Here is a 23,323-nt window from a genome sequence, read left to right as displayed (position 1 = left end):
ACAACATTTGCGTCATCCAAAGAGAGGGAAGGGAGGGAGGGGGGGGGGGGGGAGCGAGGTATCAAGAATGCGCAAGTCACGTTCCCGCAATTGTGAATGATATATGGTTTCAAAGGAAAGAGTGGGAGAAGAAATACAAACACCAGCTGATGTGCTGAGTCACGCTTATGCAAATGAGAGTGTTAGTGGGGCTCACGCGGTTTCCAAAGAAGAAGGGTTGGGGGGGGAGGGGGGGAGGAGGATGCAAACGCCATCTAAGTGCGGCTATTATAATATTATTACACATTAGTGAGGCTACACGGGGTTCACGTAGAAGTACCTGCATAAAGCACCAGCTCCACAAGATGTTCTCCGGATTACGTTGTAAAAAACGGGAAAGAAAAACGGAAAAAGAAAAAGCTTAATGAGGTGTATTCACGGACGCTTACGTCATGACATTTTCCTGTTCCAGGATAAGAAACTCAGTCAGCCTTTGTCGGCATTCAAAGGCGAGATGTCTCCTAACGGGCGAGAGCACCTTACGCAACTACGGGGTGCTCCCGAGAGTTATTCGGGCGTAAAAAATAGTTTGTTTAAATAATCCAATAGACTGAGTGCAATAAAAACATGGACAAATGTGTGTGAAGGTGTGCATTTGTTGTACTGAAACAGTATTTGTATAGCGACCCTCCCCCCCCCCCCCCCCCAAATCTCCGCAGATCAAATTCAAGGACTCAAATTTCCCTTTTAAAAAATACTGTAAGTAGAATTGGTTCTCACCTAGTACGCCTGATTTCTCCTCTTTTGCACCTTTTTCGGTGATGTAAAGACTTTTCCTGGAGGATGAAAACACACGCAAATATCAACGAGCGTTCTATGTAAGAAAAGTAAGAGGAGATTGTAGGTTTAATTTTAAGCATCCCTTTCTGCACTGGGCAAGGTTGCAAGGCGGCGCGCACTTTTTCTTGACTCGTCAGTGTAATGGGAGACTCTGTATACTTAAGCAAACATAAGAACTGTAGCTATGGTGTGCACTTTAAACCAGGATGTTAATGTTCGTGATTTGTTTTCTCCCGTAAAGTCATGGCACCACTCTGGTTTGTTTTCTTGACTTTTTTTTTGCCCCGTGAGTATGTCCAAACTTGTAATAAATTGGCGTAAGTCCAGTTAAGTACGAACATTTTAGGCACCATGTAAAATAAAGGTATGAACGATGCTACTGATTTGACGCACTATTTAAAGGTAAAAAACCACAGTTATGTCATGATCAATGCATTCACGTACCAAGGGTGCTTTAAAAAAGCGGGAGACTTGCAGATTTTTAAAATATTAAAAAAAAAGGTTGATCTACAGAATGTGGTCGAAACCATATCATGTGTGGAGATCAACGAAGTCTCTACGTTCCTTTTTACGAATATTTTTTCCGGAAGTGTTCCAGAAGGTAAATTTGAGCGACCGACTCTCCCTGATGTGAAGCTTGAGGTATTCAAGAAGAGATAAGTACGAATTAAATACAAAATGAATCAAAACGACAATATAAAAGGTTCAAAAAGTAACTTAGAGAGGGTTGATAAATATGACTTAAAGACCAAAAAGAACGCAACTAGGAAAGAAGAGAGAGTACAATTATTTTAACTAGGATATCATCTAGCATATAGATGTTAGTTGAAAGAAGTGTACTATCTGTCTTCGTCCCTACGTGTTTTGTTCTTTCGTGTTTTTCGAACAAATAAGTTCCTCTAATTGAAATTTTTATTTCCTTTCATGTGTGGTACAAGTTCGTAGATGCCACTGAGACCCAGAAAAAGCTCACTTCTTTATAGGTCTACAGTTTGTATGTATGTCTTCACCCACAAACATCACATATCTGCCCTTAATAATTTCTAAACATGTGTGAGAGACCAAACTCACGGCTACATGGTGGTCTTGGCTGTGGTCTCTGCAAAACACCTAGACCCCACGGTGGTCTAGGCGAAACTAAAGCCTGGACCCGTTATGGTATAGACAAAAAAACCTAGATTTGGTGGTCTAGGCAGAAACCAGAGAACACAGTACGAACCCAGAAAGTAGCAGTGCCATGTCCCAGTGACCCACTCGACCCTCTGGTGGGTTGATGGCCATCTGATAATCGCTGAAGTTGTGCAGGAGTATGAGTGCGTCCCGAGATTTCAGAAGACTGGTCTACGAAAAGGCAGTAAGGCGGGGAATTGCTACCTCTTCTGCGAACAGTCGTACTAAAGTTTAAAACAACTGTGGATGCGCGTTAACTGTAACTGCTTCAATAGACAAAAGAATGCAGTACATTTTCTTTTGAGGTACCAAAACGCAAGAGCGACATTTAGAGGACAGTATACACCTTCTTGTCTTACGTATTCAAAGGTCTGTGTCAGCCACAGAAACACTATGTGTGGAGCGTTCTGAACGTCTTATCATCACAGTCATTGAGATCGCTGCATCAGGCGATAAGAACGCCGATCAGAAGTAACCACAAAGCAAGAATCGCATAGACTATAGGCCATGTTTTGAAGATTAAAGTTGTAAGTGATTGCACGTAGTCCCCAGCATTCTCAACCTCCTTAAAATGCTTAGTGTTGTGTCCTTCGAACTTGCGCATCCAAAGGGGTTGGATAATAAAGTTACTTTAGTTATGTGTTCTTGGGAAAATAAATTATAATGGATAATGTGCAGTGAGTCCTTGCTTTCTCAGCTCTAATTAGGTTTGATTAAACGTAGGATAAATAACGGCTATTACACTAGGTAATAATAAAAGAAACGGGTTGAAACCAGCGTGTAAAACATTAAAATTGAATCGGATAGCCTAGCATGCGGGGACGCCTTCCAAGTCCAGCCGCATTTTTTTTTATTTGCCATTTGGAGAAAGATTTATGACTCAGGAAGTGCCCCGTGGATTCAGACTAACAATAATAATAAAAATAATCTGAGGGAATGATACGACATTCATAAGGGCCCCGTTAAGTGTCTGTTCAAGTATCACAGTCATGAACAATCACTATACTTCGTTCACCCTTCAGCTGAGACTACAGTGAGAGCTACGTGCCCGCCGGACCAATCAGCCGCCTACCTCTTATTCGGGGCACGGCTCTCCACGCGTGGGTATGGCCGGGAGAGTGGTGACGTAGCGAGAAAGAGGTGTATGACTGGTCCAACTAGGACGTAGCTTCCACTGCAGTCTCAGCTTAGGAGTAAACGAAGTAAAGCAAGAAAAGGAAAACACGTAATTTTATGTCGAGGTATATACACCAAAACAACCGCAGTCGACTGAGTCAATGAAAGTCGCAAGAGTGCCGCATTCCAGAGCTTCTAATTGAGCTGAAGAATCCAGACAACCGAGCAGTCGAATTGCCAAATGTCCGCCATTTTACATCCCCAATAAATAGGGAAGCAAAGGAATGGACAGATTGGTTGGGCACGGGAGCACTGGATGGTTGGTAAATTACGACAGATCAGGTGATAGGGTTTTCAATCTTTCTATCACTTTCTGATATACTAAAGTAGAACCTTGGCTAGCGCGCGAAAGTGGAACAGCGGTTAGGTTATCTTATAGAGATGAGGATTCGTCACCTCAGCTTTGATTCGATTGTATTATCATAGACGTCATTAGCTTCGTTTCGAAACCATCGAATGCATGTGCTTTGCAAAGGTTTTACAACTAATTAGTTGTTACAGGCACCCTGTGAAGTTCTTCACAGTCAAAGTGCGTAGAATCTCTCTCGGGTAGTAAACAAATAATGGGCAGAATAGCTGTTAGACGAACACTATGACTTAAAGTTTTTGACCAGATAGCGTTTCAACCTTTAAATATTGTCACGAATGACAAGTGATGAGGCGTCAAATAACTGAGTAAACTAAACGTTTAATCGGGCGAACTTGTGCCCAAAATAAAGAAGGAAACAAAAGATAACAGTAGAGCGTCGCGGGCGTCGAAGTCGGCGAAAGAGCAGAGTCGAACGCTGGGGCGAAACTGACTCTGCTCACCTTGCGGAATCCCTTATGTACCCCGTGGGTTTCTGGATCGTTCGGCGTAGAAGGTTCGGCGCGTAGAACAGTCTAACCTCGAATCAGCAAGACGGTTCTCGAATTCACCAGTACATCACATTACATTGTCAACAAAAATCTGTAGCCGCGGCCAGGAATCGGACCCTGGCTTACTGCGTGTAAGGCAAGCGCGATAACCGTTAGGCCACGCGCGCGCTGCCTACTTGGTCAGCTGCGCGCGCGGCCATATTACGCTAAAAGCCCAGAGCCACGTTAGTAGATTCGAAAAATAAGTATAAATTAGCCACGTAAAAAGTCACAACCTCATATTGAACCTATAATTTCTACAAAATTGAAATAAAAACAGCGTCAAGAGTCACGACTTCTTGCGATTGCTGTCTGAATATTTGTAATTTGATAATATCGCGTCTTTGGTTATCGAAAAACAAAATGGTTTAATTCATCACTTGGCAAGGATCTCCTCGCATATGCACAAAAGGAAGGCGTTAAACAACACGCATAGATTAATAAAAAAAAAAAAAAAAACTGTAATGGCACCTTGCCTCTGCAGGTGTCAAGAAACCAACCGGGCATTCAAAAGTGTAACGACATCTTCTTAACTCTGCAGATGTTCTGGTACCTACAAAAGTCTGACAGACGTAATAATTTAGGGCTCGCTTTTATTTTATCTTTCATGACGCGGCCACCACAAACTTTGAGGGGGTGACTAATTTGGCTGGCAGATAGCTAGAAGACTTCTCCAAACATATGGCAGTTCTTTTTTTTAACTGCCACATAATTTATGACCTTTCATTATAGGTAACTTAGAAAACAAAAAGGTCTCGGCGGCATATGGGATACCACGGAGCATCGTTTTGAGAATAGGGACTGTACACAGAAAAATTCTTCGAAGTAGCGAATAAATAACGATGTTCGGCAGACTGGCTTGGCGGTCCGCGTTGCGAAAGGATGTGCGGAAGGCCCGGGCATCAGATTAGTTTCATTTCGACACCCGTTGTCCTTACATCATTTGATGGGAGGGCGGTGCCTGACGCTCCTAAACATAACCAATAACTGCGTTACGAACGTTGCACCAGGGTCCGCCAGATACTTTTTACGCTAGACAATTTCGTGTTGTTTAATGAGTGCACCAATATATTTTATTAAAAGAATAGGAACTTATCGCACAATCTTTTGCGTTCATCACTAACTTGATGTTGAAGTTGCTCTAGAATTCGGGAAGATAGTTCCTAGAAGTCTCGGAGTGTTAGCTGACGTTTCGTCTCCAAAACGAAACGTCGGCTTCAAAAGGCATGGTTTCGCGGAGGCCAATTTCAAAGTTATTTCACTAGCTTAGACTATCTTTCTGTCTTATTTGTTTTGTATAATGTGCAGTTGTCAACATTTTTCTGGGTGTTATAACTGACAGCTTTTCTTCTGACGTAATGCTCTCCTTTAATACAATAAAACATATAACCGGATAAATAAAAAAAATGACAAAAACGAAAGTCATAGAGAGGTATGTTTACATATTAGTTTTAATTATAGAACTAATGATGATATTTATATAAAACACTGTTGAGTAAAGGTACTCCAGGCTGAATATATCCAATGAGCTTAAGCACTATTATTACATGTATCATGTCAATAAAATATAATTGTAGATGAAACAGAGCACTCGTAGTGGCGCGACGCTGCGAGTCTATAAAATCGCTAAAAGGGAGCTTCAGAATAACAGATCTTGTATAGAAGGCGCTCGTTTTATATCCTTTAATTTTTGAAAATTTACGGAAGTTCGCGATGTCACAAGTTTGAGAAAATGAACTCACGTCATGTCTCTTGTGAATTTCCAGGTGCGTAATGAAGATATTAATCGGTTCCGCCACCCATGGGGGTCTGAAGTATTGTTGAACCTTTGAAGACAAAGATAGTTTTAACGTTTAGAGACATGCTTCGATTAAAAAAAAAACGGGGTTGTCATATATATTTCTTTTACCGATCGCATACAGTAAACAAACTTGGATAAGTATAAGTCGACCTCCACTTTTTATGCTGGGGTTACTGTCCTTATCAAATACTTCTGCCTCAATCAGTTATCATTAATTTACACCTTCGAGCACCACCAAGTATGTTTCAAAAACAATTGCAAATGGCTAGCGTGGATAATACGTTGAGAAGGACATTTCCTACCTGGTTAATGACGGCAAACATGGCTTCTTTAAGTTTTTCTTCTGAGTGGAAGAACGGCATGAAGCTGTCGTGACACTCCTTGTCGCAGATGACTGCCAACTCCAGAACCAACTCTTGATACACAAAATATAATAATAATAAAAAAAAAGGAATGAGTTGAAGGTCATTTCGGGGAATGCACTTAGCATTAGGGACATCAGATTGTGATTAATAGAATATTAAAACCTTAGTGCCTTAGCGCGCATATGTAGTCAAAACAAGAGAAAACGTTGTCATGAAAATATTTATCGGTAACTTTATTGAAGTACAAAAGGAGCGTGCTGGTAACAGTATCCAAACACAAGGAAGGTAAAACAGAGAAGGACACGGACAACAATGACAGCTTCACAGGGCGGGGCGTATTGGAACCCAGGTATATACTTATCGTACGGCAGCCCATAAGAGTGTGGTATTGCCGTATTAGAAGTCCGAATAACGAATCAGGATGCAGAGCGTAAGCATAGAAACCATTACCTACGTGTTTGTCAGTGACTATGGTTTATCGCAGAATGAGGCGAGAGACACGCTTTCGGCCAATCACTTTTATATGCGAAGCACTTGCAGCGAACGACGACGCGTGATAAACGAATATACTTCAATCAATCAGCGTTCATTTCAGCTTGAAACACAAACTTGGGGTGTCGAGAAAAAAGCAGTGTCGTCCACTGCTTGACGGGCCTCGCCACCCTTACAAGCCAGCAATGTAAACGCAGTAGATAATTATATAAATAAAAGAAAAATGAATGGGACAGACAAAAGGACAAGTACAGACAAAGTATGGAAAAGCGTTCCTAAGGACAGAAGAAGACATCACTCAAATGATCACCATGGAGGAGTATTCCAAAAACTTGGGCAAGATATATATCGCAACATTGTAAAGCCATAGTTCGTTCTACGTCTAGGTAAAACAAAGGTGCCCTTTTCCCTGGTTGCATAAGGCGTATTGTGGGGCACAGTAGAAACAATACGTGAAAGAAAGGTATCCTTTTTTGCTATTATATTTTTGTAAAAACACGGGAATCTATATTCAAATAAATTATATACCGGCACAATTTAAACTGCAAGTTAGTCTGCCCGGTTGGGGAATTATATGGAGCATTTGAAATTGCACGAAAACATTTTCTTTTGCAAGATCAGAAGCTTCTGAATATTGGATGTTGTGGTATTACCCCAGGCAAGGAAACAATAGCTTAAACACGAATAAAAGAAAGCGTAATACAAAACGTACAATCAGCTCCAGCAAACGAAGCGTCGTGCCCAGTGTTCCTCTGGCGGCAGGCACGTAGCCAGGATTTTGTTTCGAGCGGGGGGGGGGGGGGGGTCCGCCCATGAAAAAAACGATGTCTTAAGGGTAGGGGGAGAGGAGCCCTAGCAAAATGGAAGATTTAGAGGGAGGGCCGGGCCCTATGGGCTCCCCCCTCCCCTCCCCCGCCTACGTGCCTGTCTGGCGGGTTGAGTTTCCGAGCCGAAAGTTCTCTTCCGGCTTTGTTATTCGCTAAGTGTTCTCTGTAAATTAACGTGACTGGCCTGTCGTGTGCTAGGACGGAAAGTAGACGCGCAAGAATTTTTTTATATCGTGGTGCTCCAGGGAAGAGATCATCTCACAGAAGCTTATTTCAGCGAATGTCCAACCAATTAAGAAATTGTGTGTTGTAAGACAAAACAAGACCTAACGGCGAACCTTAGAAACAAAGGTGAACATATACTCCACTAATCGGATGGCAAGTAGGGCTACAATGGTATTAAAAAGTTTATTGAGTGAAAAAGGTTTCAAGGTAGTAATGGTAATCACCACTGCGGCAAACACTGCGGTCGAAATAACCTAGAATATTTATGACACCAGGCAACTAGGGCCACAGCTGTCTCAGCAGTATGTCATTGATTCAAATGTCACAAAGCTTACGGTTAGTTGACACTTTCTAACCTTTGTCATTGACTTTCATACATCTATATGTCGGCACAGCCTTGCTAGTTCTAGTCTCTAATTGACACGTTAAAATGTAGCAACGCGTGATGGGCTGCTGTGATTAGGATATGCAGAAGAACTGGGCTTCCGGGATAGTAATGGGCAGAATGACACTTTAAAAGCCAGAGTAGCGAAGTTACCATCAATATACAAATTCAGAAGCAGAAACTTTTGATTTCACCGAATTGAAATTGAATTATCGGAACGTAGCATGGGCTGCGATCAAACTATTGAAAGGTACAAAGCCTAGAAACTTAAGTATCTCTTAGAACGATAAATAAATTTGCCTCGTTACCTGTGGGCGCTTTTTTGACTGCTGCCTGCTGACCTGGCTGATGAGGGAGTGACCCATGTGGCCTATTTTTCTTCCCAACCTTCTTTGGACGCCTTGGCCTGTTGCTATTGGTGACTGGTCGGCCCGGGCGCTTTGGTGCAGTCTTGAAAATATTAGTCCGGTTGATTCTTTGCCAACGTACCCCTGGTTTTGTCGACACTACTCGTTCCGGTGACTGCGGTGACTTCGGCTTCGGATTTCGTCGGCTTGGCCTCGTAGGCTTAGCTCGCCAAGGATTCCGCCGAGAGGCCTGGTTCGGACCTGGCCATCGACGAACCGTTCCGTAGAAAGTTCTTGGGGTGGTCCTTCGTATTGGCCTCCAAGGCATCGGTTTCCTCGTAGTGGCGCGATGAACGGCCTGATTCTGAGTGAATGGCTTAGGAAGGAAGCTACTCTTCGGAGGTGATTGCGTCGGCCTAGAGAAGCCATGAAACTCGGGGATGACTAGAGGTTCCGGCATGTTTTCCTGAGGTTGTGTAGAAAGTGGTAATTCTTTGGAAAAAGCAAAATCAAGAAAACAAATGGTGCATTTTAGTTAGAACTCAAACAAATCAACGTATTAATAAGTTGCTAAGCCACGTTGATAATCCACAAGGTATTAGAATACAACAAACAATAATAAAATCTTTAGAAATTCAGCTTAAAGTTCGCGTCCGGATCACTATGACTGTTGGTGACAAACTGTCGGGGAAAAATAGGGTACGGTTAAAACATCTGGAGAGGGGTACCCGGCACTTGCAATTAGTCAGAGCTCGAGTTAAGCAGATACTGTCGCATGTACATAAAATACATGAAAGGGGACGGGATGAAGCGAGCACCGATAATTATTTCCCCGTAACGCAGCCAGTTCAATCACAGCGTTGTCAAACAAAAACAACCTGGAACCAGTCATGAGACTATACCAATGCTGTTAGAGGTAGCCAATCCTTGCTGTTAGCGAGTCGTCGATAAATAATACGTATACCATCCATGAGTACACTGGCTTTCCCCTTCATTAACATCGATGTAACCAACAGCGCTTTGTTCCTGGGGAGTTCAGCACTCTTCAAAAATTGCCAAAAATCTAGCAACCCTAACTGGATAGGCATCGAAACATAAAAAAACGCAGCAATCTAACGTTTTCCAAGAGGATTGATTGGCCCCATTGGCTTGTAGCATTGTTAGCAGTCGGGCTTAAAATAAAACGGAATATAGTAGCACTGACAATTGGGGTTGGACACCTAATTAATTAACCTACCGATTAATCGATTAATGCTTTATTCACGACTAATATTTTTTTTTACCGGTTAATTGGTTAAATGTTGACAATAGAAGAAAATAAAAATGCAACGCATTCACCCGGTAGACGGGACGATTACACCTGTTTAAAGGTAAACTTTAAGTTAAATGTTGACCTAAAGCAAACTGTAAAAGAGAGATTTGTAACTCCAAACAAATGAAGAAAATTAAACGTTTCCCAGCCAATTGAACGTCGTGTGAGTGTCCGTTTAGCGCAGCAGAAACCATTGTGAACAATCAAAGGAGTTCGCTTTCGCCGGAGAATATTACCGAACCTTTTTGCCTCTGCGGTTGAAGTAATCAATTGTGAGTGTGGGTGTCTATTGATTGATCTCAGCTACGCATAAACATTGATTTAAAATTGGAAATTTTACATTTTGCCTTTTATCACATATCTAGCGAATACCGAAGAAAGTATTTTCGTATCTTAACCCACCATGCCTATAGGAGTGAACGAGACCGATTAATCGATTATTAATCAAGTAAAAGATGGCGATTCATAGGGTTAAAATGTTTAATCGACGCCCAGCCTTACTCACAATGAAGAACAGGTTGCAATTTGGGAGAGGACAATAGAAAAACCGAGGGCCGTAATTTTGACTGTGTTTTCGCGTAGCTGCCTAGAAGTTGACGGGACTGATTCACAGAGTCGATTGCCGTCATGTCAATGGAAGGTATTTCCCCGGGACACCTAGACACAGAGAACTCTTGAAAAAAAGGGAACCCTGTTTTTTGGCCTTGTTAAATAAACTATATTTGCAGCGCAGAAAGCTCAAATTTCTTGAGAAGGTGATGCTAGAGGTTGGGATAAAACAATATAATTGAGAAAAACGAAATGTTTTCTGTGAGCCGGCGTCCATCCAAACCTAATATCGTCAAAACAAGGATTGACGTTGTGGGCAACTGTAACATGTATTTCAGTCAAACAAACTTGCCAGCAAGAAAGCGAACAATATCCGATTTCTCACTGATAAATTTTATTCACTAATATTAATCACACACATGCAACAGCGTCATCTTTCACAATATGGCGGTCACTGCACCTCTCTAGTTGAGGCTCTCGGCTTCATACCCTCCGTCCATTCTCCTCCAGTTGACTCCCCGTGGAGCAAGCACCCGTTCACGATCTACGAGGACATCCCGGGTTTCCACGGAAAATCACGACACCCCTGTGTGGTTAGTCGGGCCCTGACAGAGAAGGTGATGACGTCTCGGCATTCCTCGTTTACGGCCATTTATACTGATGGCTCTGTCGACTTCATTCATGATGTCGCGTCTGCAGGTTACCACATCCCATCGGAACCCTGCTCATGGTCAGGACGGTTCGACCATGCCGTGTCGTCGACTACAGCTGAGCTGAGTTGAATCCACGCAGCTCTTCTTCACATCACAACGAAACCACCTAATGACTGGCTTTTGGCAACAAACTCTTGGTGTGCGGTGCATAATATCCTCAGCAGCAAAGGCGCCAATCCTGATTTGGTTTGTGAAATAATTAGGCTGGGTCATCTACTTGTCTCCCATGGTTCTAACCTGCGAGTACAGTGGATACCTTCGCACATTGGCTTACCCGGAAATGAGATGGCTGACCATCTGGCCTCAACCGCTCTAAAACTGCCCACTGCGACGTTGAATCTCCCCAGCCACTCTGACCCGAGATTGGCTATTAAGACTTGGATGCAACACAAGCATCCCGTTTCCAGTGTGGCGTCTGATGAACCTCCTCCTCCAGCTTGTACGCGTGGCCTAACACGGAAGTTCGCTTCTCTTCTCCACCGCTTAAGAGCAGACTGCGCGTACACGCAAGTGAACCTGCACCGCATCAAAAAAACAACCAGCCTCTTCTGCGAGCACTGCGATCAACCAGAAACGCTGACGCATATATTTTTTTGAATGTGGACACTACAATACAGAAAGAACCGTCCTTCTAGCTTCACTGAAGAGCCTCGGTGTTTCACCCACCCTCGTGGATATGCTATTCCCCAAGGGTCCATCATCCACGTGCATACGTCTTCGAAAGACTGTGTTCAGCTTCTTGGATGCCTGTGGGCTTCTGGCAAGGCTGTGATGAGTGAGAAAATACGACCGCCGACTTCTCTTTTCGTGGTTTTGTGCCAGTGATAGTTTTTCTCGTGAAGTTTTCTGCGGGAATTTTGTGAACATTTTGTGATGCTCGCGTTCTAGATGTGCCCATTTTCTCACTTTTGACTGATTTCTTGCCGACTTTTTATTTTACTTTAATTTGTTAACTTGTGTTTCATAATCCTATATTTCTCATCACCATCTGTTCCCCCTCCATTCCCCTGCATTCATTCTCATCAGTACTGCAATAACCCAAGCCCGTGAAACTTTTCCACAGCCAGTGAGAAAAACCTCACGTCAGGCAAACACCACCACCACCTCCACCACCACCACCACAAGCGTCTACAATGTCAGTTTTTGTTTTGACGATATTAGGCTTAAATGAACTTGAGTACCCTCTATCAAACAAGAGGTTGCTGACTCGCGCGAAGTAAATCATGAACAGGCAATACACTTGAAATCGAAAGAATAAAACGCGAAGGACAAACGCAGGACAACCACTCTCTTGCGGTTAATTTTTTTATTCTTTCGATTTCAAGTATTCATGTTCAACTCACTCGCTTTTACCAGTACTCCAGGCAATACACTTACGAAATGGTAGCATGTCTTTTCTATTGTCCAACCGATGCGGAGCGCTCTAGCTTGTGATTCTACAAGCATTAAACGAACGTATCGAAAAAAAAAAAAAAGTACGACATACCTAGATTCAGCTGGTTTAACTCTGAGGGGCTCTTCGTTCCAGGCCATTTGGCTGGTGTCAGGGGTACTTGGTAGTGCGGGTATGGCCTGATTCCCAGCCAAACAACTTGACGTGAGGCGTAAATAAAAGTCGAAATAACTAGTTATGCATTTGGAATTTGAACGGAGAATAGACCCTTTCCGGAATTCAGACTGGCAACTTTGATCACTATCATCATCATCATCTGAAAAATGGCATATGTGCTGTACTAGAGTCCCAGGGACTCTAGCTGTACTAATGGCGGCCTTCTGTTTAGTGATGAAGGAAGAAGTTGAAGATGCTCCTAAGCAGATGATTCGATGATTATATATTCTAGATGTTAGCGCGCCGTGAAGCAGGAATTGGATGCAAGACCTGCGTAAGTGTTCATTTCTAACTCGGACCCCCAATCTGTTAGTCGCACACACCCGGCTTCAAAGCCCTTGATGTATCGAATTTTATCAAGGCGTCTATGTGGGCTGGCGCTTCGTTCGGACGCATCTTTTTCGCCATCGACACTGAAAGAGATTTAAAAAGAACTGCACAGTGACGCGCGCATTATCATTTCCGTTGACTTGCGAAAGTGACAGTACCCCATACAATACTGCAGACCACAGGTTCATTGCCGCCATTAGTACGGTAAAAAGTAAACTGCCATTTCAGTCACCAGATGTTACTGAATCCGGAAAGGGTCTATTAACGTTTCTCACAGTTCAATAAGAGAAAAGTTGTAATAATATATTGTTTCTGCTCCATATTGCATTGCTGCTATTGAATTCCAATATCATAGCGTTTTACTAAACCTCTTGGTAGCCCAAGTTAAAAACTTCGCTAAGTTTTAATGTACGTTTCTTGTCAACAAAGGTGAAGAGACTTGACAAAGTTTTTTAACGAATAGTTGTTTTTCACTAGCTGCTGTCACTCTGATGCTTTTAGCAGATTCTTCCAGCGATATTTATTTATTGGCACTTTAGGAACACTTCGATTTAAGCAATAAAGTTATTATTTATCAATGGGCAATAGAATATTTTTTTTTAATGATTTGTCCAACATGGGTAGCCAAGCCCTTGTAAGATGGTTCAGGTCAAGTATACATTCTCTCACTCGGATATTCTGCGCCGCTTCCTTGCAGCAGTCTCCAGCGATGGTCATGCACGTAGGGGGGCTGATAGGCTATTAGAAAGTCAGACGGAGCACACATAGGGCTTAAAGTTTGCGCAAGTGTGAAGTGAAATTCCTTTCTTACCTAACTCGATTCGGACGGGAGGGTACATCTCAATGTTTTGTTCGTAGTCCTGATGCCAGAAAGAAAGAGGCACATTGTGATCAATCAGCGAGATGGAATCTTGTCCCCAAACTCTAAAGTATTCATTTAGTGACAAAGAACCGAATTGTCTAAGCAAGATGGAAGTCTGTGTACACATATATACGATTGCATCTTGACAAGCCTCGAATAAAGTAAAAAAAAAAATCACCTATTATTTTTTGGAGGTTGGAAAACGAATGAAAGCACAAAAGAGCAGAAACACGCGAGAGCAAAGAGCGATGCGGCCTTCAGGCAGTCTCACAACGTGCACGACACTAGAGCGCGCGGCGTCGCCAAAACGGACGCGTCCGTCGCTTTACGGACATTATGGTTAACCTTCAGAGTGTTAGCAGCTTAGGACAAGTCTTAAACTCACTGTATAAAAAAAAAAAAAGGTGGCGCAAGTTGTCGCACGATTTAAAGACCTCATCCCTCCATCCATCCATCCATCAAACTACGCCATCCTGCGCAGGCCTTGTCTACTAAGCGGCATTGCGTCAGGAAATATCACATAATGTTTCGTACTTCTCTATTTAACACGATTCAGTGCTTTGTCAATGAAAGAACAACATCAATTTGGAATGTTTCTTTTTTCCACTTTATGCGAGCTTACTGGCACTATATACTGGGGCCAAACTATACTCGTACGTAGCGCCATTGACCAAAAAACATCGTCATTGCTGCGTAATTTCAAGAATAAAAGCAAATATTTTTTAATCTCTTTTTTTTTTTTTGGGGGGGGGGGGGGGGGAGAAGACTTGATGAGGACGAGTGATGATATTTGAATGCGGCTCATATAGTTCGGACACAAACACTGCGTGAGCTCTCATTTTCGGGCTCGGAATAACCGATAACTCGCCAAGCATTCGAGTAGTGGCCATCGTGTCCAACCGCTGCAATGACGACAATAGCCGAACCCTAACAACAATGTCTGAAACTCAGCGCGTGTCCTGTGTTTTGCCAACCCGAGCGCGTGGCTGTGATTACTATTGGCGGCATATAATCGGCTCCAGATCACGTGGGGGCATGTTCTGGCTGCGAGTTGAGGGGAATGTACGCTGGCCCGTTTTTATATAATTTCTTTGTTTTGTCACTACCATTGCACGTGGAGACAACCTAACGCGTGTTTCATGGGTTGTAAACGTCACGGATTCATATATCCGTGACGTTTACAGGTCTAAGTGGTATTTACGTGAAGGACAAGCATCGTTGCACAGCCTTTTTTAAGAGAACGTAGATATGATAAAAAGTTTTTTTTTTTTTTTTTAATTTAGATGCAGACGGATTCAGAGACCAAACCCACATAGGAAACGCGATATCTGTGCACCCTGGCGTGACGTAAAAATCTCGGCCACATGCTGAGCACTGACTGACTGGACAAACGCTACGTCGGCACTTATACCCGTGCCACACGGGCAATTCGAATGCCATTTAAAACGATTGACATTCGAACGATCGGCCAATCAGCGCGCGACACTCCGAGCGTGGGTCGTTCCACGCGCAACAGATCGCGAGCCGATTCGTTGATCACACGAATGTCATTCGTCGTAAATGGCATTCGAGCTGCCCGTGTGGCACGGATATTAGAGAGCTTTAGTAGATCGTTCCGATACCTCCGATAGCCCCGATAACGATACTATGCATGCGCAAGGGAGGCGGTGGTGGAGTATCGGGATATCGTTATCGGAGTCATGGGAACGATCTACTAAAACTCTCTATTAGTTAGGCACGATGGTAGAATTAAAATACCTAGAGCGGTGACAACTTTGCATTCTTCTAATAGATATGTGCAGATAATAGGGCTTTCCAGCCGCGATTGCCCCTACGGTGGGCTGTGTAAAAGAGGTGTAGGTAAAAGATTTTAATGTCAATTTCTAATAATCTCTAGTTGATGGCATGAATTCATAAAAAATATTTAGTGTTCACATAAAAAAACACTCGAATGTTATTACTTACTGTTTATGTACGTGTAATCAGGTATATATAAAAAAGTCTGTTGGACTGTTTTCTTATGTTTTGTGATCTAGTAGGTCGTAGAATTAGATGATGCATATTTGTGTATACCATGTTTTTGAATATTTTATATTTTATATTACGTTAATATCCTTAAACTTGAATGCTTCGATTAGTGGCTTTATTTTTGTATTTGCTTAAAAGAATCCGGTGACTAGCCATTGGCTATGATTTTTTTTATTGTATGCACTTTTGTTTGTGTAGTGTGTTTTCTAGAACAAAGAATTAAGTAGGGTGGCGTTGAATGGCGGATGACGGCAAATGGAATGACCTCAGGTCATTTAGGATATGTTGAGTGGCCATGTCCCAGGGTACGTTCAAAATACACAAAATGACCCAAAATAAACAACTACTACGTTGTTGCAGACGCTACAAAAAAAAAAAAAAAAACTTGTAAGAGCTTGGGTGCCCAAGACAAATCTAAAAAAGCGAAACAGACATATGTGTAAATTAAAATTGGAAATGTAAAAGTAATAACGAATAAATCTGAAGGCACTTTTGTCGTTTGTTGCACCTTGTTATTCCTCTAGTTCTGACCCTAACGCTTTAATCATTTTATGCTTCAAAAGGAGCTCATACTCCTACACATTTTGTTTTCGCAGCAGAAACAAAGAAGCGACCCACATAAAGTGCAGCGTTGCCAGACTACGAGAGGAGACAATCACTTTAGATCCCACAGAATAACTGAAGACACAGAAGATGCCAACCGTGTCAATATTTGTGAAAAATATACTCAAAGGCCGTTATAATATAACGTTGCGATAGCATACAGTCTCTGCATTTAGGCGATCCGAGACAATTGGAATAATGCCTCGTATAAAAGGGCGTTAAAGTAATTTCTATTAAAATTGCTTTGGTATAGTCAGACTAATCTATTCGAATGACTACAGACCAGTGCCCGCGGCCTACAGTTAGCTATTTCCACATCGTTAGGATGATTGAGATGGATCGGAGAGCGTGATAACAGCTGTCTCTCGTGTCAGCTCGTGGTAGACGCAACATGTTCTTGTCCCAGTGGTGTAGGGTTGGGAACCCATTAGGCAGTAGCGCGAAGTTTGGCATTCGTCTACGCTCTACATCAATCTGTCCAAACAAACAATATTTATGACTAAACGACGAGTGCCAGAGCATGAACAAGCAAAATGGGTCGTGCCCTCGGCGTATAGTTCTGGGCGGCCTCTCAGACTTATGAATCGACGCAGTCCCATATGACAAAGTTCCTTCAGCTAAGAATTATGCACCTTGAGCGTTCAGTTGGTGTTGCATATACAACGCTCGAACACTGTGCTGACCGTAGGTGACTAGCTACTCCACTTCGTTTACAAAGCATCCCAATCAGAAAAACACTTGTCTCCTTAATCAAGAGTTCTTCAAGAAAAGGAGGAAAAGAGAACACTCTCACCACTTCGTTATGCTTCCAAATGTTCAGCAACTCCGCCGGACAGCGAGTCAGGAGCGAGACCAGGCACACAAACACACAACCCCGAGACGTCATCGCCTCGCTCGATAAAGGCTGTCACCGCTGCAATCAACAACCGAAAACAAACACAGTCAAGGACTGGATCGCGTATGGCTCACGACGGATCCGACTCCTAACCTGAGGGCGAAACGACGTAGGGTTGCGTTAGAGGCACAAGGTGTGCGCGCTTGCAAACGCTTACAAGACTGATCGACAGCTGCGCGCGGGGAGCGGATGCTTTTCTTCTACCGGAGGTTTCCTTCCCACCGCCCACACGCTTCTGCCGCACAAAGGTTAGCGTGTTGTGTCGAGAACGCACCCATATGCGTCCGAGAATGCCCGAGAAAAGGGGGGGTTTTTGTGTCCAGCTCTAAGTTTGTTAAGCAAGCAAGGAAACAGACACAAGAGCCCCTTTATTTTCGCTCAATAATGTCACCCTGCGAGGGGTCCTGTCGATGGCGGCTAGAATTACCTAGAACCAAAAAAAAATTCGGAACGTTTTGTATATGCCTGTATGTGTGTGTGTGTATGGGGGCGGTGTTTATTGAGGGTCTAATTTTGTTTGGGTCTGTGGCCCGGGATAGATGGCCGCTTGGCTGATCGCACAAACGACCTCGTTAGTGGCGAACGCCTTCTACGAAACCATGAGGTTCTGGATTGCTCGATCATGGCGGTTGCTTGGACAAGGCGGCTGCCACATAATGGCGTCCGATTTGTTGTCGCTCTGGAAACAGTGGGCGACGACAGGCGCTTGACGACGGCTAGGACCAGGCAATAAGATTAGGGCACGATTAATGGACCTATGCAGGTTAGGAGCAAGCAAATGGACCAAGGTATATTTATCAAGGTACAAAGCAAACAAAGGAGGTAAGATATGCCTATAAAGGTAAAAAACAAAACAAGCAAATGGACTAAGGTATGTTTATAAAGGTAAGGAGCAAACAAACTTATTAAGGCATATTTTTAAAGGTAAAGAGCATGCAAATAGAGTAAGGCATATCTATAAAGGTGAGAAGCAAACAAAAATATTAAGGTATGCCCATAAAGGTAAAAGGCAAGCAAATGAGCTAAGGTATGTCTATAAGTGTAAGGAGCAAGCAAGTCGACTCGAGTATACTTATAAAGGTAAGAAGCAAGCAACTGGATTAAAATGTATGACTTCTTGGGGCCTGGTAGAAGTGCGATTCAGCGATTTACTTTTAGAGCGCAGCTCTTAGGGGCCCGTTTCCAGCCTGAGCGGCGTCGGCGTCGCCGTCGGCGTAACCGGAGGGGGGTCACGTGACCCCCCAGGTCACGTGACCCCCCCCCCCCCCCCCCGAGGTCACGTGACCCCCCCCCCCCGAGATCATGTGATCCCCCGAGGTCACGTGACTACCCGTAGGTGACGTAACCCCCACTTAGTACCCTTCCCTACTCCTCCTCAAGAGCTGCGCTCCAATTCGGCGTTACAGGGATTTGTAAACGGCTTTCATTTTTATGCTAACGGAATGTTTCTTGTCTGGTGGTATTGCTTCAGCTTCTGTTGACCCTGCACCCTGTGCTCGAGGAGACGCGACCGCTTTCTGATAACTTTATGTAGAGTTTCTCGTAGCATCTGTCTCTTCCGCGACGCCTAATAGATTGGCTTGTTTAGACTTCCAGTGAACGCTTGAAGAATGACATCTATTCACCTATCGGAGACAACTGGGCGTCTGCTGCTGCTTTCTGTTGAACCAGACGAGTCGCTTACACATATTGGATAAACACTCAGAGGACCGCACAATTCGTCCTGGAATGACGCCATCCTTGCGTGAAACGACAACAGCGCCCAAATGGCGACTCGTGGTGAGATAGTGTAAATACTTTGAGATCCCGTAGTACGTAGGAGGTCCTTTAGACTTAGAAAAGAGCGTTCCATATTATCTAAAAAACAGCAACCTCCTAAACCAGGGCGCTTTATTGTAGACATCTATGACGGCTTCAATAAAATAACTCGATTATTTGTCAGAAGAAACGTTTTCATATAAATAACGACACATTGTCTAAAGATGCGAAAATTTCGAACTTTGTTTTTGTATAGGTTCACATTGGCGCACAAAGGTAAAGAGAAGAAAGACTCATTTAATAACGTTGCATGACACAAAGTAGTGCCAAGATAGGATGGTTCGCCACACACACAACGTATTTAATGACACCCTTTGCTAAACACAAACCGTGTACGGTTAATGTAAAGAGCACCTTTGTTTTTGCGATAAATACATTTCGTTCGCCCGTTAGTCGGCTACGGGGATCAGACAAAGTACTCCCAAAAAAAACTTCCAATATGATGTTAGTGCTCCGTATAAAAGAAATCGGCCACCAATACGCGACAGGAGCCATTCGCGGGCCGTGATCGCGCGCGTGACATTAGCCACCCATTCATCGACGATTGCTCGATATTCTATGGCGGCGAGAAATTTCGGAAGCTGCTGCTGCTATCGGAAGCAGCGGATGATTTCGGGGACTTGAACTGAGTGCACGCACGCACCTGTAAAGGGACTCTCAATCATCGGGCCATTGAGCGAGGCGACAGGTGAGAGAGTTTCGCGGTGATGTCGAGGAGGGGGGCGCTGCTGTTCCGGTCATTTCGGGAGATCAGCGTGCTATATACGACTAGGCTAGTTGTTACCCGTCGCTCCTCTCTTATCTTCACTGTATATACCTGAAGATGGGCGAACGCGGAAGACGGGACAAAGTCTGTTTCTTCGGAAGGACAAATGGAGTTCGAGGGCAGACCGCAGTCGACGATACAATCCGACAGTAGTACCAAACCTGCATCTTCACGACGCTATAGACCTTTCCAATAAACGCCGTTTGCGAGCTGCCATTTTTCTTTGCTGGGCTGTGGAACGCCTTCTGAGCATGCGTAATAGCTCCCTTTGCGAAATATCGTACGCTGCGCCTGCGTCCACAGCCCAGTGACTCGGCATTTTTCGCCCGGGTGATAAGCGATGGAAAGGTGTATAGACCTTTCCAACAAACGCCTTCTGCGAGCTGCCATCTTTTCTTACTGGACTGTTAAACGCCTGCTGAGCACGCGCAATAGCGCCTCTTGCGAAAAAATCGTACGCCGCGCCTGCGTAACAGTCCAGTGATTCGACATTTTTCGCCTGGGCGATAAGCGATGGAAAGGTTTATAGCCTTCGTGTGCCTGCTTTCACTGGCTAAGCCAATCACGCACACAAAAAAACAAACAAAAAAACGCGAGATCACGGAGTGGTCACTATGGTTGATTGGGTTTAGCCTGCGACAGTGAACGCAGAGCGAAGGCGAGCGCCGTGACCTTGCAGTTTTGGCGCTGTCTGATTGGCTCCACCGGATCGCGGCGTTGGCTGTACTCGGGGTTCATACGTGAAACACGAAGTGTAGACCAAATGCGTGTAGACCAACTCAACTCTCTGACGTCAGCCACTACGGTGGCGCTTCTGTCGGCACTGCGCATGCGCAGATGCTACGCCTCGGAGGAGTCTGGTTTATGCGCACGCGCAGTGCCCGCCACCGGTGTGCATAAAACGCGGGCTTGTTTATAAAACAGCGCGTCGGTTCAGAGCACCATCAGGAACATTCGAAGCAGGGTTGGGCAGAAATACTAAAAAATGTATTTGGAAATACAAATACTGGGATACATTAAAATAGTAGCTAAAATACTGATACTAAGATATATTTGTAAAAATGTATCGCGATACGTATCGGAAATACTTTTCCAATAGAGGCAAAAAAATCTTTGGAAATACAAATACAGGAATACATTTTAGGGAGGGCAGAAATACAAATACAGAAATACGAATGCTGCAATACATTTTTTCAAATTTGTTTGAGACGCCAACTAAGGCGAAGCTTGAATTTTAAAGTGGAAGATTTTGATCCCGAAAATTACTTTCCCGTAGGCTTGGCACTTTAAATTGCCTTGAAAGTAGTGGTTTCGGATAACGAGGAGTCTTCAATGGGCTCAAAAAAACGTTCAATCAAGGACTGACCGCGGTCTCTTCCCTGACACCCTGCTTGTCTGACAAGTGATGTGAAAAGACTTCGACCTCGAAATAAATTCTGTGTCACCCTAAATCCCATCAAAACGTTACCACGCCCCTGTCCAATAATGACGTCCCTGTCAGCATTGATCACATGACGTCACGGTGGAATGAACTGGTATTCATTATCTGTAAATGTGGCCTTGAACATGAAACTTGACCACGCTGCTGTCTGAAAGGACAATACGTACATTCGTTGTAGGTTACCTCGTTGAAGATCGTGCAGGCAGTGCCATTAGGAATTTTCGATAATAGTGGACCACCTGAAGCATCCTGGAACGCATGTCTGTTACAATTAAAAAAAACGATTAGGTGGAATTCTTGTTGTGAAGGTCCTTCCTGCCGACCCTCCGCCAGCGACACGTGGACTGCATTCTTCAAGTTTCGCCTAGCATCATCCAAAAAGAGACCTCGTGGACTGCGACCTAATATTGCCGGGACAGGTGCGAGCTCTCCGAGAAACAGCGCGCTCGAAAGGATTTGCAGGTGTACAAGTCTGGGTCGGCACAGCGAGGCCACATCTGGTCTCGTTCCTGGGTTTCGGATCCCCAAAGCAGCGGGTCACGTTCACGTCGGCTGAGGACGTACACTTGAGCCGTGCAATATTACGGGTGCAGTCGCAGAAAGATTCGAATATGTGTTGAACTTCACTGCGTGAGTCATCCTATCTGAGTCAACCACCACCAGGCTCGTGCTGCAACGGACTGTGACTCAGCTTTGCCGGCTGGGTGCACTGTGTACGCTAAGGAAAGAGAGACTGTTAGCAGCGGGCATTGGATGCCACCAAACAATGACTTAAAAAATCCCTACCTAAGAACCTGCGGCAGAAGATGCTCTGACTCCACTCCTTGCACGCCACCTGGTTCGACTCTTCGACTACGCTTCTCAAAAGAGAGAAGAGAAAGCATAGAAAAATAGTTTGGAGAATCAGAAGGGACCTTGGTCATCATAGTAACAATGTCCTAGCATCTCCTTCACCCTAGTGCCCTCAAAAAAAAAATGCGTTCGGATTTTCTTTTTTCTTTTTTTTTCCTTGGGGGGGGGGGGGGGGGGGGGGGGGGGGCGTGGGGGCGGAGGCGGAGTATTTCTCAAGCAATGTAACGAAATACATGCTATCCTCATTGTATCGAGATACAAAGAAACATTCCAAATGTATTTCGATACAGGAATACAGATACTGGTGAAAAAATGTATCGCGATACAGGAATACAGATACGAAATGTATTCTTGAAATACTATCGGCGATACAAATGTATCGCGATACTGCCCAACCCTGATTCGAAGCCTGCGAAGAGCCTCCTCTATCTGCACGTCAACGGCGTCACACTCGGACAGCTCCAACTCGACAATAAGCCCGATGGATGGATGGATGGATGCGGCTAAACCATTTGAATCGGGCGGCGACTTGCGCCACCTAGCGAGTGTTTTCTTTTTCGTTTTCTTATCTTTTATCATTTACCGTTTTCTTAACATCCTTTTTTTCAAATATTCCTTACCAGCTCTTTTGAACACCTGCATGCCATCTAGTAGCTGCTGCTGCAGTTATCCAAGTCCGTCGTTGTTCGGGCGCGTACCCTGAGCGCGGATTGGACGCGATTGCTGCGTCCCTGTTCGGCGACGACTCGGGTCCAATTATGGGCACGGTGCCCCAGAAATGGTGCCCCGCTAATGTCTGATGGGGTCTTGAAAAGTGTCTATGCTAGACGCAAGTTCACCCGCTTCTTTTGCGGGGGTTGTGGTGACGTCAGAACGCCGATCTTTGATTGGTTCTGATCGAAGGATAGTGGTGACGTCACCACAGTCCCCGCAAAAGAAGCAGACGCATTAGGCCCCACCAAGAATCCAATGAGCTTGTCCTCCGACGAACTCATTGGACACGTGATCGAGTCGAACTCTGACACGACAATCGTCTCCCAT

This window comes from Ixodes scapularis, unplaced genomic scaffold (genome assembly GCF_016920785.2).
Source record: "Ixodes scapularis isolate PalLabHiFi unplaced genomic scaffold, ASM1692078v2 PGA_scaffold12__126_contigs__length_90152505, whole genome shotgun sequence".
NCBI lineage: Eukaryota > Metazoa > Arthropoda > Arachnida > Ixodida > Ixodidae > Ixodes > Ixodes scapularis.
Note: the sequence above shows the minus strand (reverse complement) of the source record.